General features: G+C 40.5%; 1 long non-coding RNA gene across 25 annotated transcripts in view; it reads right to left on the bottom strand.

The window, feature by feature from the left end:
• Window positions 1-19050, bottom strand: part of LOC139362264 (uncharacterized) — a 67494-nt gene that overhangs the window by 28554 nt on the left and 19890 nt on the right. For 13 of the 25 annotated variants that reach the window (XR_011620739.1, XR_011620741.1, XR_011620740.1 and 10 more), the window contains 5 exons: window positions 18877-18944; window positions 16825-17001; window positions 15992-16179; window positions 6395-6497; window positions 1973-6261 (listed from right to left, as the gene is read on the bottom strand). This is a non-coding gene — a long non-coding RNA (uncharacterized lncRNA). Of the gene's footprint in view, window positions 1-1972; window positions 6262-6394; window positions 6498-15991; window positions 16180-16824; window positions 17002-18876; window positions 18945-19050 lie in introns of those variants that run through there. The other 12 variants (XR_011620733.1, XR_011620735.1, XR_011620738.1 and 9 more) reach the window with 2 other exon arrangements.

Here is a 19050-nt window from a genome sequence, read left to right as displayed (position 1 = left end):
TCCCATCCCCTCCTCCCTCAGTCCCTGGTAATCTCTGTTCTAGGTCTGTCTCTAGGAGTTGCCTATTCTCATAAACAGAATCATACAATATTTGTCCCTTTGTGTCTGGCTTATTTCATCTAGCATAATGAGTTCAGGGTTCATCCATGTTGCAGTACGTACTAGAACTTCTTCCATTTTTAAGTCTGAATAATATTTCGCTGTATGTCTATACCAGTTTTGTTGATCTATTCATCTGTTGACACACACTTCGGTTGTTTTCATCTTTTTAACTCTTGTGAATAATGCTGCTGTGAACAAATATCTGCTCAAGTCCTTGCTTTCAATTCTTTTGGATACGTACCCAGAAGTGCAATTGCCAGATCATATGGTAATTCTATGTTTAACTTTTTTGAGAAGCTGCCAACTTGTTTTCCACAGTGTCTGTCAATACCATTTCTCATTCCTACCACCAATGTGCGAGGGTTTCAATCTTTCCATATCCTCAGCCAATACTTGTTTTTTTGTTTTGTTCTGTTTTTAATTGAGATAAGGTCTCACTCTGTCACCCAGGCTGGAGTGCACTGGAGCCATCTTGGTTCACTGCAGCCTCTGCCTCCTGGGCTTAAGCGATTCTCCCACCTCAGCCTCCCAAATAGCTGGGATCACAGGTGCACGCGTCCATGCCCAGCTAATTTTTTTTTAGTTTTGGTGGATACAGGGTTTCCTCATGTTTCCTAGGCTGGTCTCAAACTCCTGAGCTCAAGGGATCTGCCTACCTTGGCCTCCCAGAGTGCTGGAATTACAGGCGTGACCCACTAGGCCTGGCCCAACACTTGTGTTTTTTAAAAAATAGTAGCCATCCTAATAGGTGTGACATTCCCTTTAAATTTTTTTTAAAAAGGTTTACTGGGGTAACTGACATACAACAAAACAGTAATATTTAACGTGTATAATTTGATACGTTTTGACATATGTATATGCCCATGAAACCATCATCAGAATCAAGATTATTACTACCATTTCTATTACCCCAGAAGTTTCCTCAAGCCCCTTCATAATCTCTCCCTCCTACTCCTCACCACTCCCTTTCCCAGGCAACTTCAACCAATTATTAATCCCCTATGTACAGTTCCCCTTACCTCATATGCTCATTTCCTTCCATCTGTGAAGCTTGATCGCTTGGATCCAAGATGAGGGCAAAATGTATTAGCAGATACATTCAGTAACTTTTACACATACCAAATTCCCTGCTCCCAGCAAGCCAGTCATAAGTACGAAGAACTTATGAAACTTAAGATGAAGTTGAAAATTAAACTTGCAGTCACTGCTTATACTCCCTCTTTTCCAAACACATACAAAGAAATCAGATTTAAATTGCAATTACCTTTGAGGTAAGAATTCTTATTATGATTTTATAGACAAAGGAACTGAAGTTTGAAGAGGTTAGACAACTTGTTCAGAATCCCATAACTCAACACCAAAAGCACAAACCATAAAAGAAAACATTGATAAGCTGGACTAGATCAAAATTTAAAACGTTTGCGCTTAAAAGACACCAACGGGCTGGGCGCAGTGGCTCATGACTGTAATCCCCAACACTTTGGGAGGCCAAGACAGGTGGATCCCTTCAGCCCAGCAGTTCAAGACCAGCCTGGGCAACATGGTGAGACTCCCATCTCTACCAAAAATACAAAAATAGCTGGACGTGGTGGTGCACATTTGTAGTCCCAGCTACTCCGGGGGCTGAGGTAGGAGAATTACTTGAGCCTAGAAGGTCAAGCTGTAGTGAGCTGTGATTGTGATTGTGCCATTGCACTCCAGCCTGGGTGACACAGTGAGACCCTGTCTCAAAAAGAAAAAAAAAGACACCATTGAGAACATAAAAAGACAAGTCACAGGCTGGGATAAGACGTGTGCAAGTCGTATATGTGATAAAAGACTTAAATCTAGAATATATAGAGAGCATTTACAATGACCAACACTTAGAAAGTGTTTGCCAAATTTTTTTAATGAGCAAAAGATTTTAATAGACATTTTCCCAAAGGTAAAATATCGATGTCTAATATACAAAGACAAGATGCACAAAATTATTATTCATTAGGGAAATGCAAATTAAAACCAGAAGACGATACCTCTAGACACCCACTAGGATGGCTATAATGAAAAAGACGGACAATAACAAGTGCTGTTAAGGAAACAGGGAAATTGAAACCCTTATGCATTGTTAGTCGGATTGTAAAATGCCACAGACGCTTTGGAATGCAGTTTGGCAGTTTCTTAAAAACTTAAAACAAACTAATAATACAATCCAGCAATTCTATTTCTAAGAATCTATCAGAAAAATGAAAATCCATGTCCACACGAAGACACGCACACAAAAGTTTATAGCACCATTATTCATGCTAGTCAAAAACTGGAAACAGTCTAAATAGCTATCCACTGATGAATGAATATGCAAAATATGGTACATTCCTACAATGGAATACTATTCAGCAATGAAAAGGAATGGATTTCTTCACATGCTACAACATGGATGAACTTTAAAACCATTAAGTGAAAGAAGTTAGACACTAAATACATACTGCATAATTGATTCCATTTATAGGAAATACCTAGTAAAAACAAATTTACAGAAGCAGAAAGCGGATGGAAATGTTCTAAAACTGGTTTGTGGTGGTGGTTCCACAACTCAACAAATTTACTCAAATCACTTACAATGGGTGAATTTTATCATATGTAAATTATACTTCAATACACCTCCTTGTGAAATTACACAACTGATAAATGGTAGCACAAGTTGTAAAGAAAAGTTATCTACAAAGACCTATGATTAGTAAACCTACTCAAAGATGTAGGATGTAGAATATATAAGTTGTCGCTGGAGTTCCTCAACCTCCCTAAAAATTAACAAGAAGCTTATTTGGGGGGTTGTATTAAGCAATCATACTTTAATTAATTATTTCATTAAAAGCCATTAGTTATTTTATAGCCTTTTACTGTGTTTTAGAATTTTCACAGTTTTACTTCAGTCTATTAGATTCCCTGAAGACTTTGTTAAATATATACAGTGGATGTTTTTTTGTGATCTTAGTTTAAATTTGCTTTGTATGAATTCTTACAGTTGAAAACATTCAAGTATAGAATAAACCATTACTGCGAATACGCTCATATGACACAAGAACAATCTCTGAGCTTCTGTGAGGATGTCCAGATGACTGGTGACCGTGCTAACTGCATCAGTCATGTATTCATACAGCTTCTTTCTATGAAATAGTGGTTGCTAGTTAGGAGGCATTAAGGCTTCATGGATATAGACAGACTATTCCACTTAAGTGACCTGGCAGAAGCTTAGTTTTCTACCACAACATCCACCTTCCCTGCCTCCATCCCTTCCTAGCTGGTCAGAAAAGCTCCTCAGAATAAAGACTACATTTCCCAGTCATCTTTGAAGCTAGGTTTATCCGCCTGAGTAAATTCCACCAGTAAGATAAAAGCAGAAGTAGAAGTGTGGGTTTTTTTTTTTTTTTTATTGTTTGTTTTTTGTTTTTTGAGACGGAGTTTCGTTCTTGTTGCCTAGGCTGGAGTGCAATGGCACAAACTTGGCTCACCGCAGCCTCTGCCTCCCGGGTTCAAGTGATTCTACTGCCTCAGCCTCCCGAGTAGCTGAGTTTACAGGCATGTGCCGCCACGCCCAGCTAATTTTGTATTTTTAGTAGAGATGGGGTTTCTCCATATTGGTCAGGCTGGTCTCGAACTCCAGACCTCAGGTGATCCACCCGCCTCAGTCTCCCAAAGTGCTGGGATTACAGGCGTGAGCCACCGTGTCTGGCCTATGCAGAAGTGTTTGCAAGTGCCCTGAGAATCATGCTTAAAGGGAACAGACTCAGGTAGAAGGAACCCCTTTCCACCCTTCCACCTTTTCCCCTTCTTCAGGCCTGCCACAAGAACGTGAAGGCCAGAGCTCCAGCAGCTGTTAGAACCACAATGTGACCCTGAAGGCAGGAAACTTAGCTTTGGAAGGTAGAGAGCCTGGATAATACCCTGGAGCCACCACGTCAGCATGGGTTGCTGCCTCCATTCTTCTCTCAGGGAACAGAAAAACATGCTTCTGTCCTGTTTAAGACATTGGAGCCAAGTTTCTTTTACTCACACAGAGCCTCATTCTACGTGACACAAGGTCTAACAGAAAAAGATCCAATGGAATCCTTTCTCTAAGAAACGAGCAGAGAGAGGAGAGCAAGGCAGTGAATTTATTTCTTTGTTTCTTTTTTTTTTTTTTTTTGAGACAGAGTTTTTGCTCTTGTCGCCCAGGCTGGAATGCAATGGCACAATCTCGGTTCACTGCAACCTCCACCTCCTGGGTTCAAATGATTCTCCTGCCTCAGCCTTCTAGCCTCCCAAGTAGCTGGGATTACAGGCATGCACCACCACATCTGGCTAATTTTTTCGTATTTAGTAGAGACGGGGTTTCACCATGTTGGTCAGGCTGGTCTCTAACTCCCAACTTCAGGTGATCCACCTGCCTCAGCCTCCCAAAGTGCTGGGATTACAGGCATGAGCCACTGCGCCTGGCCGGAAGTGAAGTTCTACAGTAGTATGTCTGTGAGGCCTCAGCACAGAGGTCCGGTCACTCAGTAGCCACGGTTAATGACTACACCTGCTATGCTGGAAACCACCTCAATAATGAGATTCATAAAACTATACTTAATAACTGCTCCCTAGTGATGTAGCAAAAGGTAAATATACACACATCAGATGTTCACATCCTAAATCTGATTTATTTCTTCCAACATAAAGATTGGAGAATTATTGTAAGGTGAAAGCTAAGTCTATCAAGGAGTTCCTGAAATGCTGACTTAATCAGAAGAAGCTTCTTAAAATTCTCAAACTCTGCAGTTTCTTAAAATTCTTAAAAATACAGTACTTGTTGACCATATATAAGATGAATATATTATCTAGCTTCTCTGTCTTTTCTCTAAATTATGTACCACTCAGACTTAGACTCACCAAGACCTATGTGTACTAGGCCTCTCAAGTGTTAGTTAATGAACATAATATAGTAGCTATGTTAGTGCTGTGTGCAGATAAATGTTTCATGATTTTTTTGTGTGAGAAAAATGTAATTTTTTTTTTTTTTTTTGAGGCAGGACCTCGCTCTGTCACCCAGGCTGTAGTGCAGTGCTGTCATCTCAGCTCACTGCAGCCTCAACCTCCTGGGCTCAAGTGATCCTCCCACAGCTTCCTGAGTAGCTGGGACTACAGGCTTGTGCCACCACACCTGGCTAATTTATTTTATTTGAATTTTGTAGAGATAGGGTCTCACTATGTTGTCCAGGCTGGTCTTCAACTCTTGGCCTCAAGTTATTCTCCTGCCTTGGCCTCCCCAAGGGCTGGGATTATAGGCATGAGCCACCATGTCCAGCCTAAATGTGATGACTTTCAGACCTATGATAATGGTTTGCTGGTGGTAGCACAGGGCAGATAATGTCTATGCCAGTATCGTCAGTGAGGAATTGCTGCAAAGCATAGATTAGTTCACTGGTGGAACATGGCATGGATTGGTAGCTCACTGGTGGAACACGGCGTGGATTGGTAGCTCACTGGTGGAACACGGCGTGGATTGGTAGCTCACTGGTGGAACACGGCGTGGATTGGTAGCTCACTGGTGGAACACGGCGTGGATTGGTAGCTCGCTGGTGGAACACGGCGTGGATTGGTAGCTCGCTGGTGGAACACGGCGTGGATTGGTAGTTCGCTGGTGAAACACGGTGTGGATTGGTAGTTTGGGCTCCAGTGCAGATGTATTGCCAATTTTAGGCTTAGAGATCTAACAAAAGTACTTAGATGCACACAAACATTAATTCCTGCCCTCATATCATACGGCCAGCTCTCAAGATGATGCCAGAGAAAGACAAGAAGTGTACGTGGTCAACATGGACATTTAATTTGGACCTTACTCATTCAATAGAAGATGGAACTTTAGATTCTGGAAATTTTGAACGTTACTAAAAGGTTAAAATCAATGGAAAAACTGAAAATCTCACAGACGTTAACAGTGAATGCTTCAAAAATGAAATCACAGTTGTTTCTGAGAAACAATTTTCCAAAAGGTCCTTTAAATGCCTCACCAAGAAATACCTTAGGGAGAACAATCTTCGTGATTGGCCTTGAGTGGCTGCATCCTGCAAGGAGGCTCACGGGTCTCACTGCATCCCCATCAGTCACAGTGAAGATGGGTGAGTCTGAGGAGCAGGTAAAGCTTCCTTCCCGGGGCTTTGACTACCAATACAACAAATCGAGCATACATGAGAAAGAAATATCTAGAAACTGACTTTCAGTTTATTGATGAATAAAAACATTGTACTCTTTAAAAAATTAATACCTAAAAATTAATCTTCCTTAGAAGCCTCACCTTTCTTGAGTCTCAAATTTCTTCCCTGTTCCAGAAAGAAGATGGACAATATGACTTCTGCCGTCCCCTTTAGTGCTAGCTTGCTGAGGATATGAATTCTCTTCTGGAAGTAACCAAAAAATAAAAATATAAATTAAAATAGTGCATATACACTAAGTAAACACATTGTCTTCAGATAGGCAGAAATGGAAATGTTCTGGGAATAAACCAACATCCTTCAGGATGTATGTAGTAAGTAAACGATTTGGCTACTGAGACAAATGACCTTTCCCTTAAGATTTCAAGTCGCTAGTTATTTTAGACCTTTGAAGTTGAAAGTACTATGTTAAAACTAAAAATACAAGTTACTGTGGAAATCAAAGGGGGACTTGGCATGTAAGTAGTTGTCCAATCTTAATACTTTTAATGGACCTTCTTGGTACAGATACCCTTGGCTATCTGCCCTGGCTGAGACAGCCACACTCCAAGCTTATCCTACTGGGTGACTAAATGCAATCCTGTGGGAAATAAAGTGGTCACAAAGTCCTTCTGCTTGTGGCTTGTCTAAACTTCCTCCCTACAGTTTAATGCACAGTATGTGGTCATCCTGGCTAGTAAGCCTAACCTGCCCAGATGGAAACAACCCAACATGGATTAGAAATTAGAAAGTGTGACTGCAAGCCCCTAGGCCGACAGGCCAAAGGAGTGGTTTACTTTGACATTCTGAGAGCCCAGAGTCCTCTCACAAGGTACATTGTACGTTCCTGGACTCCTAAACCTTTCTGAAATCCATTCGGTTCATCAAGAACTAACTGGGCAGTCATGACAAAGGTTACATAGTAAGAAGTGGAAAAGGTTTACTATGACTCACACCAAATAGGCGGTGATTTTCCTAGTAAGTAACATTGTTCCTTGCACATTAAATTATCCCATATTAATTTGTATGTCAATTTTTTTATTGCTGAAGTCATCCAGGCAAATTCTGAAACGGCGAATCTCTAGGAACAGAGACAAAATCACTGGCCGGTGGCTGGGGTAGGGGATTGACTATAAAGGCTGGGGAGGCGTTCTGCTTCTTGATTTTGAAAGTAGTTTACATTTATCAAATCCATTCAACTGTGTACCTAAAGGGACGAATTTTATTGTATGTAAATTATACCTCCATACACCTGAGTTCAATTTTTTTTAAATCATATGTCAAAAAACACAAACCAGATGATCATCTTTGATCCAATTCTCTGGGTATTTTAAATACCCCATACACACAAAAAAACCCTGGTTAGAATCAGCATCTCGGCTGCTGACATCAGTATTAGACCAGAAGGACACCAGACAAATGACGCCTAACATTTGCAACCAGTGCTCTCATGAAGTCTCACTTAGATAAAACAATATTTTACCATCCACTACATGGAGTATATTCAGCAGTGGGTCACATAAGAAATTAGGCCAGAACACTAGATCAGAGTTATCTGGGACTCTAATGTGGAATTAGCTTAGTCTCCAAAACTCTAACATTTATTACCCGAAAATTCTGTCACAACTCTCAGGATGCATGAATAAAATGCTTGTTTATTTCTTTAGGCACTTTGATGAATGCCTCAATAGCATTTTCTTAATTGAATTATGATCAATCACTAATAATTTTTCCTATGTATAATACTTCAGAAATTTCAGTCTGCCTCAGTAGATTTTCCTCCAAGCTTTTCGATGCCAGCACTGCCAAACTTACAAATCTGAACTCACTGACTGGCTAAATGTATTAACAGGTCTCAGCATTCATAGGATATAACATGCTCTAAAAGAATTAGCATACGATTGTAGCATTTCATTCCTTATACTGAAAAGACAACTTTTATTACTAAAATCAAATATCTAAAATTATTTTCCTAGATAATATCTAAAATTCTTTTCTTACACTAAGAAATGCATTTTACATCTTAACCCAGTATAGACACACACACACACACACACACACACACACACACACTGAGAAAAAAGGTTTCATTAAAAAAATATCCTTACTATATGAGGTGCACTCCGACATTCTGTTCTATTTTGCTTTTTTCTTAAATGCTGGTGATGACACATTAAATTGATTTTATGACCTACTAATGGATTCCAGCCCACTATTCAAAAAGCACTGCTTTAGGCCTTTGCATATGTTAGTGTCTCTGCTTGGAATATCGTTCACTTTTTTCCTCTCCTGGCCAACTCTTACCTGTCTGTCAAGATCCAGTTTAGAGTGTCTATCCATCTCCTGCTCCCTGGATTAGCACCCCTCTGTGTTCCCACAGCACCTCTGATATACCTGACACTCTATGTCAATCTCTTCACCGGTTTGTTGCCTCCTCTTGACAGTGAGACTCTAGAGGACAGTGATGGAGCTGCTCATCCATGGGTCCTCCCTGCCTAGGAGACAGTGCCCAGCATAGAGCAGACCTTCAATGAACAGCAGCTTAATGAGTAATTCATCTCTTCCAGTTTTCATCGGGGTAGATTGAGATGTCCAAGATTACGAAATCTGGCTGTCTCCTGAGGGAACGCCCACACTTTTCAGTAGCAGAGCCACCCAGAGGTGTCTCACTTTAGGCCAGAGCGCTTCTCTCCCCATTATGGTTTAGAGCAGCAATTTTCAAATTTTTTAATCTAAGAATTCTTTTACACTCTTAAAATTAATCAGGACCCCAATCAGCACTGATGTATGTAGGAGAAAGTTATTTATATATAATTATTTACTGAGAAATCCAGAACATATACATTCATTCTGACTATCAATGTTTAGCAATATAAAAACTGTGTAATTTAAAACGTAAAATTACATAGCGCACTTTTCAGTAGTGTCATCACACGTCACTTCTGCACACTCCACTCCATGCTCATCAGAACGAGAGTGCAAATAACATCTTAGTAGTATTACAAAATAGTTTTGACCCCACAGATCCCTGAAAGGGTCTCAAGGACTCCAAAAAGTCCTCAGATCAAACTTTGAGAACCACTGATTCCGAGCATTTAAGCTATAGACACTGCTGCTTAAGGGGCAGTGTCTATAAAAAAAGACCTCTGCTTTTATCACCTGGGTCTAGAACTGAGAGATAAGTATTATGTGAGTCAGCTTTATTATTGACAGAGCTCTTGGATAATATGGCATAATTGCATGGTAATAATGATCCTCTGAATATTGTCCCTCAAACTTATCATCTAGTCACGGTGCTAAAAACTGCAGCTCTCCCCCTAGAGGCAGGCTCCTGTGAAACTTTCGAGCCAGAAGGGCAGTCTGGAACGCAAGCACCCTGTGGGCAGTGGCTCCCAGGGCAGAGAAAGGGGCTGGGCTATGCTCTCCCACAGTGCAAATCAGAAATGTCACTCTTCTACTCCTGGGAGGAGAAAATAAGGAGGCAGAAGACAGAAGCCAAGAATGCTACGCTAGCGGGGCTCCCTCGACAAGGAAAAGAACATCAGGAATGGATAATAACAAGCTAGGCGCCATGGCTCACGCCTGTAATGCCAGCACTTTGGGAGGCCAAGGTGGGGGTATCACTTGAGGTCAGGGCTGGGCAACATGGTGAAACCCCATCTCTACTAAAAATACAAAAATTAGCCGGGCGTAGTGACAGGCACCCATAGTCCCAGCTACTTGAGAGGTTGTAGCAGGAGAATCGCTTGAGCCTGGGAGGCAGAGGTTGCAGTAAGCCGAGATCACACCACTGCACTCCAGCCTGGGTGACAGAGCAAGACTCCGCATCAAAAAAAAAAAAAAAAAAAAGTATGGATAATCACTATTACCCCATATGGCACTGAGCAGCAAGTCTGTTGTGTTACCTAAAATTACATATTTTAGCAGAGTACCAATTTTATGAAATTTTCCTGTCACTAAAAAAAAAACCCTGCATAATTTGTGAACCTCTTTGTAAGAGTGAATACACGAGGCCGGGCGCGGTGGCTCACGCCTGTAATCCCAGCACTTTGGGAGGCCGAGGCGGGCGGATCACAAGGTCAGGAGATCGAGACCACGGTGAAACCCCGTCTCTACTAAAAATACAAAAAATTAGCCGGGCGCGGTTGTGGGCGCCTGTAGTCCCAGCTACTCGGGAGGCTGAGGCAGGAGAATGGCGTGAACCCGGGAGGCGGAGCTTGCAGTGAGCCGAGATCGCGCCACTGCACTCCAGCCTGGGCGACAGAGCGAGACTCCGTCTCAAAAAAAAAAAAAAAAAAAAAAAAAAAGAGTGAATACACGATACATTGAGGTATTATTTACACTCACAGAAATTGGTATCACATTTTAATACGGTAACATTCCCATATGTGAATGTCTGCTTGGACCACTGTTCACCTTTCTTCTCCTGGTTCATTCTTGCCTTCACCTGCAAGTGCTATGCTAACATGTTAAATAATTTTCTTAAAAATCTCAGATACTTGTCATCTATGTTAGGAATAATGTGTCTTCTTAAAGTAACTCCAGGTTAAAGAACTTCTACTTATAGGCATCAACTCAACAAAGACAAATCCTGGAATGGGGATGGAAATGATGGCTCATGTCTTAGCAAACTACCAGTACCTCTACTAGAACTGGGTACTTCTTTAACCAATATGAGCACAGTAAAGGTCAGAATTAGGTTGTTTTTCATAGTCAAGAGCACATTCTCCCAAGTTTTCTGTTCCTCAAATACTACATACAAGATTAAGCAGCATTACACGTAAACCATATCCCTTGAGCATATACATTCATGACATAGAGAGACACTAAATTAAAGTGTCTGATGAGTATTGTGAAGTCTTTCTTCCCAAAGAGAATGATTTTGTTGACTAGATACTCTTGGCCTAGAGAAGTGCTAAACTATTCCTGAGTTTTCCCAGCTGTCTCGCACTTACAGTGTTTCAGATAGCAAGACTTACGTAATTTCCATCCCAATAAATATATCTTAAAGGGAAGAGATGTCAGTGACATTAAATTACAGCACAGCTTGGATGTCAACGCCACAGGAAAGAGAAAAGATGGGAAAAGAAAGTGTCATCACTGAGCAAGGTTTTAAAAAGTAAAATTTCCCATGTACTTTAGACAAACGTCAATCTTTGGGCAACCAGAAAGAACTTAAGACATGCTGATCCAAAGGCCATAGTCCAAATCTTTTTATAGATTCCTCAGAAAAACAACTTAGGATAGATAAGAGTTGTCAGTGTTTTTTGTAAAAAATAAAGTTACAGTGATTTTTAAATGAAGCAATAAGATGAAAATAAAAGACTAATACTCTTTAGAATAATGATTTATGAGTAAACCAAGGCAAAGCTTCATTTCAATTTGGAATAAAAATGATTATGAAGCTAAAATCCAAGAAATTGAACTCTAGGTTTCATACTACTTTTAAACATTTTCCTCTGCCAAATAAATAAAGGTTATTTTTTTCCCTCTTCCCTTTCCTTTCCCCTTTTGAGGGGTGATCTTTATGAAATGAAATGTCCTCTAAAGCTTACCTCCATTCTTTCCCGTCTTCTAACACAAGGAGTTTTAACAAATGTGGCTCACTCAGTTATTTTCTTCTGCCCAATCCCAGTACCCGGGTGTGTTTGCTTAGGTTTCAAGCTACTGCTAAATTTTTCAATTTCTTTCAGTGCTCCCACCCACTGGAAGTAGAAGTTGCTTAGCAGCAATAATATTAATTAAATGCAGCAAAATTCCACTGTTTAATAACTGCATATATAATTTCCTACCCAAGTACAAATTTCAAAGTTAAGTGTCTTCACCGAATAAACTGAGAAACCCTAGACAGTGGGAAGACACAAGCATGCCTCATGTTGCCAAAGAAAATAAGAAAGACCTGACAAACTACTGGCTAAGCATTAGACAGACACATAGATAGAATCAATGTGCTTTTTCTCATGCAAAGAAAAAAATTAGATGCAAACTTTACATTTAAAACTGCATTGTTCCCCTTTAATCTGGCCACCATCCGAGTGGTGATCTGGATGTTAGAGAAGAGATGAATGGGAGACATTGGCAGGGATTGAAGCTTGGGGATGAATGTGGAAATGTAGAATGGATGTTTCTTTTTTTTGGCTTTGAGTTGACTGTTGTTTCTGTCTGTTTTTTAGAACTGATCCGAGAGGACAGGGAAGTCAGTGTGGGCGGCTCTGAGAAGCCTCCCTCTCTACAGCTGCGGCTCAGAGGATTACGGCGCTTCATCCACAAGGCAACATTGCACAAGTAGCCTTTGAACAAAAGTCATGGATACTATTAATGATATGGTAATCCTTAATCGAGCTACCTCCCAGTAGTGATTATACTGACATGGGAAGAATATCTAAGTCGTGGAGGCAGCCCACAACAACACTGTGTCATTGTTCACCCCGGGCTCGACCAGGACTAACTTCTACCAGCATCTCTAACGTCACCTTTCCCTTGATGCCTCCCCACAACCCCCGGCCCCAGCTCCCACTCCCACCCCATCATAGCAAAGAAGTAGCGAAGAAAACCCTGATCCTAAATCTGTTTTTAGATTTGTTTTTGCAAGTTCCCACACACATTTAGTGTCGTCTCAAAATTCACGCTGTCAACTGTCTCCAGGAATCATTTCCATCTGAGAACAAGACCACACAAAGGTTAGTTCGGTGGGTCTCGGCGAAGATGTTTTAATTGTCCGACAATAGATTCTTCCATCATTTGACTTGCAAATACTGTCCTCTTGCTCTCAGATAACATGTTCAGAATTAGACCATTTGTCAATAAGTTTCCCGAAACTCCTTAATTATGATACTGAGATACAAGGGGTTTGCCATTTGCAAGACTCAATTACAATCCAGCAGGGAAAATCTTATGGCTCACCATACTGTGGGGCTCACCATTCTGTGGGACTCTCCAAAAGGCCAAACTTAATGTACTCATAGATGAGTCCCCTGAACATAAGGAAAGTGACCTTCATAAAGACGGAATATATCTATGATTTTTATGTAATTGTATGTGTGGGATAAACATGTTCAAATGACTTGTGGTAAATGTACTCATGAAGCTAAAGAAACTAGACCCTAACTACTACCCTGACCTAATTATTCTCTTTCATAGCTCATTCATATTTTTAAATAATGCCATTTCTCTGCCATTCAAAACAAACCTAAACAAAACCTATAACTCATATAATTTTATGGATACTCTCCCATATTCATGGCTCATTCATATTTTTAAATAATGCCATTTCTCTGCCATTCAAAACAAACCTAAACAAAACCTATAACTCATATAATTTTATGGATACTCTCCCATATTCATGAGACCACACAGATGATCTTTGTAAACCCCATAATAAGCCATGCCAACACACAATGAAATTGGGATGTGAAAAATGTCTGCTTTTTCTAACAAACATCTCTGGAGGAGATCATTGTTCTAAATCAGCTTTTCATTATTCTTTGCTAAAACAACAACAACAACAACAAAAAATGTTGGAAAATACACATATTTTTAGCAGAACTGCCTTATTTAATGAATGTGAGATGTATACATTTTATCCAATATGACTATAAAGAACAAACAATAATTGTATACATATAACATTAGTAGAGGCCACAGCCATAAACAGGTTCATATTGAACACTGGGATAATTTATCAAACATTTTAGAGCCACGAAACTAATGTACTGACTTCTATGTTAAAATTAATAATTAACTGGTTTCTGTTTGAAGGCCGGATTTGGGCAAAGACGGTAAGTGCAGAAACTTTCCCTCTTCATTTTACATACACTTTATATTTGGATATTTACGATAACCCTTTATTGCTTTTCTAACTTAAAAGATAATAAAGCCGGGCGCAGTGGCTCACGCCTGTAATTCCAGCACTTTGGGAGGCCAAGGCGGGCGGATCACGAGGTCAGGAGATCGAGACCATCCTGGCTAACACGGTGAAATCCCGTCTCTACTAAAAATACGAAAAACTAGCCGGGTGAGGTGGCGGCGCCTGTAGTCCCAGCTACTCGGGAGGCTGAGGCGGGAGAATGGCGGGAACCCGGGAGGCGGAGCTTGCAGTGAGCCAAGATCGCGCCACTCACTCCAGCCTGGGAGACAGAGCGAGACTCCGTCTCAAAAAACAACAACAACAACAAAAAAGAGAATAAGTGACAAAAACACATGAAATGCTTGAAACGTCTGAATATCTTATCGTCTCTAAGTGGTTTTATTTTCTGAATTTATTCATATGAAAGTGCCACTGTGGCAACTTCACAGTCCCAGCAAAGTACAGAGTAAAAGTTTTGAGATTCTGGTTTATGTAAAAATTGGCTACACAAATTAATATATCACGTCAAATAAAAGCATAGAAGCTTTAACCTCATCTCATTTATCTACATACATCTTCCACTGCTGAGGGGAAGCACAGCTGATCATCACCTCACCTAAAAATTATTAAGCATAATTTTCTTTTCTTTTCTTTTCTTTTTGACGGAGTCTCACTCTGTCGCCCCGACTGGAGTGCAGTGGTGCAATCTCGGCTCACTGCGAGCTCCGCCTCCCGGGTTCACGTCATTCTCCTGCCTCAGCCTCCCGAGTATCTGAGACTACAAGTGCCTGCCACCACACCCACCTAATTTTTTGTATTTTTATCGTAATTTTCATTACCTGGAACGTATAATGAGAAAAGTATTGGCTTTAGAGCCAAGCAAGCCAGGCCTCGCCACGGAAATGTTTTGTTCTGGCCAAGCACAGTGGCTCACACCTGTAATCCCAAAACTTGGGGAGGCCAAGGCAGGCAAATCACCTGAGGTCAGCAGTTTCAGACCAGCCTAGACAATACAAAAATTAGCCAGGCGTGATGGCGCACGCCTATAGTCCCAGCTACTCGGGAGGCTGAGGCAGGAGAATAACTTGAACCGAGGATGCAGAGGTTGCAGTGAGCCGAGATCACACCACTGCATTCCAGCCTGGGGAACACAGCGAGACTCTGTCTCAAAAAAAAAAAAAAAAAAATTTGTTCTGGATTCTATGTAGTTCAAAGATACACAACTATTTGCTTAAAGAAAGTAATAAATAAACACTTAAAATTCATATTTAATCTGGATGAGCTATTTTATTACAATATTCTTGCTTCGCTGGGTAATTGTCTAGCCTCCCGCAAACATTAGGCAAAATGATTCATAATCGACTGTCTTCAATTTATTAGTTAAATTAAACTTGTGAGGAAAATTCAAGTTTTCTATCACATTGTATAAATAGAGAAACAAAGGCACAGAGACCTGAGGAACTGATTTACTTGGGACAAAAGACTGAATCAATTTCTTTCTTCCATCATGCTGCCTACTCTAATTTTAAAAATTTGCTGTCTAATTCAAAGCTGTCTCATAGGAATACACTAAAAACTACATTCACAATTTTAAATTTGCTAATAGCACACTAAAAAAGATGCTTTTAAGTGGAATTAATTTTAATGATATATTTTATGTGGCCCAATATATCTAAAATATAATCATTTCAATATGTAATCAATATAAAAATCACTGATTTTAATATTCTTTTTTTAATACTAAGTCTAAATTGAATTCAGACCTAAAAAAATAGTAAGTAACCAGAAAACATAAGTGAGTTGCCTATAAAAGCTAAACCTTGCATTGCAAGCCACATTTCAAGTGTAACCTTACTTGTTGGCACAGTAATGGTAGCAGAGGCACAATTGCTTGTCCTGACTGTCCAGAAGGCAGGGTGGTATTGAGTACGTGGGCTCCGGGCAGGTGCAGTCTGGATTTGCACCCTGGCTCCGCCACTGCTAACTGGAGGACAATGGGCAAGTTGCTTTCTGTGTCCCAGCTTTCTCATATGTGAAGCAGGGCTGTCGTAAGAATGAAATGAGTTAGTATTTAGTGCCTGACAAGTAGTAGGCATTACATGTTAGCTATTGGTACTGCTGTTGTCAGAGAATGCACAAGAGTGCACAAGAGCTAATTTGTAAGAAACTAGACATGCTAGATCTATAACAGGGTTTGTCGTGTGTTAAATTGTGTCCCCAAATGATACGTCAAAGTCCTTATCCCCAGCACCTCAGAATATGCCTTCATTTGAAAATAGGGTAGTTGGAGATGTTACTAGTTAAAACACAGTCATACTGGAGTAGGTTGAGCCCTCAATCTGAGAAGACTGGTATCTTTATGAGAGCAAGGAAATTCGGACACAGAGACAGAGACGCGCGGTGTGCCATATGACAGCAGAGGCAAAGATGAGAGTGGCACAGCCACGGAACAAGGCTCACAGGGATCACCAGTCACCCTGAGAAGTAAGGAAAGGGCAGGGAAGGATTCTCCTGAGTCTCAGAGGGAGCGTGCCCCAGCTCACACCTTGATTTTGAACTTCCAGCCTCTGGAACTGTGAGAGAATACATTCCTGTCATTTTAAGCCACCCAGTTTGTGGTGCCCCATGATGATAGCCCCCGGAAAGTAATACAGAGTTCTTCACCCAGAAGGAAGCACTCTGTCTCACCAACAGCCACGGTCCTGGATGGCTGACAACCTGGAGATTGCAGACCTCCAAGGAATTAAAGCAGGCTCTATAAAGTCTGGGTAGCCCCATCTTCCAAAGGCTGCTTCTCCAGTCCACACACACACTTTGGAAGGAGAATCCTGCTCTTGGATGTGGTATTCCTGGTGGGACAGCTGCCTATAAAATGAACGAGGTAAGTCACAAACCCAGCGAAATAATTCCATTGGTTTCTTGGTGATGAAACTAGTGTGAGCATGTCACAAAGTCTACCATTTGTTCTTAACGGACTTTGTCATCTTTTGCCACAGTTTTTTCAAACATCTTATTATGGTCAAAACATTAATTTTCATTCAGTTTTTTATTTGTTTCTTTGTTTTAGAGACGGGGTCTCATGTGGTCACTCCGGCCAGAGTGCAGTAGCACAGTCATAGCTCACCGCGGCCTCAAACTGCGGGGCTCAAGTGATCCTCCTGCCTCAGCCTCCTGAGTTTAATTCAGTTTTTAAAAAGTTTTAGTATTTATGTGTATCCTTAAAAACTGGGGCACTAAAGGTAGGACTTACAAAGAAGTAAAATAAAAATAGTCTAAAGTGATATGGATTTTTATATTGTTAATACTCCTGGAACTGTTAACCATTCTATATACTCTTTTCTATAGTTCTTCTTTCTCCTCAACTTGACAGTTATGTTTCTTTTCCATTTCCATTTATATATATAAGAAATGAAGTTCTCAATCATATATGCAGATTTTGTGACAAAATTACAAAAAAAATTCTCTAAAAGAAACATTTATTTTCACAATTCAGGAATGCTTGACTGTAAACACAAGTACTCATAAATGTTTATTGTATTGATTTTAATTTGATGATTATAAAGTAGACTCTAAAAATGAATTTATTACTTTAATGTTATTGCTTGTTAATTCTTCTTATTTACCAGGAAGACACATGCTTCTGTTACAGCATCTTCTTAAGTCATACTAAGTGGCTGCCTCAAATCTCCATTAATATTGATAAGAATAAAAACTGCTTCAAGCAGAATTTTACACTTAGAGAGAACCTTGGATATCTTTTGAGCTAAACTTTTCATTTTACAGATGAGAAAACCTGAGCAAGGGGATATTAAGGATTTGACGAGGGGCGTGTCATTATGAAATGAAAAGCCAAGCTATAACTCTTGTCATCCAAGTCTCCGAACACCCAGTTCAGGGGCCTTTACACCACACCACCAAGCAATGAATACCATCCTTCTCTCTGGCAGACGAGATGGACAGATGGCAATCCATCAGTGAACTTAAGCGGAATTGAGGAAAACGGTCTCTACCATTAAATTAAATAACGCATGTCAAGCTCTTAGCAGGGCATGGGGCACATAATAAACGCTTATTAAAGGGAACAATTATTTCTGTTGTTGTATAATTCAGAAATGCAATGTGAAATAGTGGAAACTCTTGGAGACTTTCAAATCAGATGGACCTAGGTTTAGCTGGCAGTGTGCACTCACTGACTTCTGTAACCTGCGCAACTCACTTAATCTTCCTATGTATCTGTTTTCTCACAGGCAAAAATGGAATAATAATGAGTTTGGGTATGTAAAATATCAGATAAGTAGAGGCATTTGTTAATGTTAACAACGAAATTACAATCTGTCGTTTTATGTGTTGAGTCAATAACATAAAGAATTCAAAGAGATGTGACCTGTCATTTACATGTATCCACCTGAAACTGAGGGGAATAGGCCAGGCTCATGTCGGCTCTATGGTTAGTGCCCCACCTCTCTCTTTCCACCCTGCCACTTTCCTTTGGCACTGACACTTGGGCCTCAGTGCCTCTACCCTGCTGCCTTCTGGAAGTTCAGAAAACTCCCTTCAGAACAACTTGCTTGCATTTCTCTTTCCCTATAAGCCCCATATATAAACAAATAAACAGGCCAGGCGCGGTAATCCCAGCACTTTAGGAGGCCGAGGTAGGCAGATCACCCGAGGTCAAGAGTTCAAGACCAGACTGGGCAACATGGTGAAATTCCGTCTCTACTAAAAATATAAAAAACTTACCTGGGCATCGTGGCTCGTGCCTGTAATCCCAGCTACTCGGGAGGCTAAGGCAGGAGAATCGCTTGAACCTGGAAGGCAGAGGTTACAGTAAGCCGAGATCGTGCCACTGCAGTCCAGCCTGGGCGACAGAGCAAGACTCTGTCTCAAAAAACAAACAAATAAACAAAACCAAAC

Source organism: Macaca nemestrina, chromosome 3 (genome assembly GCF_043159975.1).
Source record: "Macaca nemestrina isolate mMacNem1 chromosome 3, mMacNem.hap1, whole genome shotgun sequence".
NCBI classification, from domain to species: Eukaryota; Metazoa; Chordata; class Mammalia; order Primates; family Cercopithecidae; genus Macaca; species Macaca nemestrina.
The sequence above is the reverse complement of the archived record's forward strand: the minus strand, read 5'-3'. Positions and strand labels throughout refer to the sequence as shown.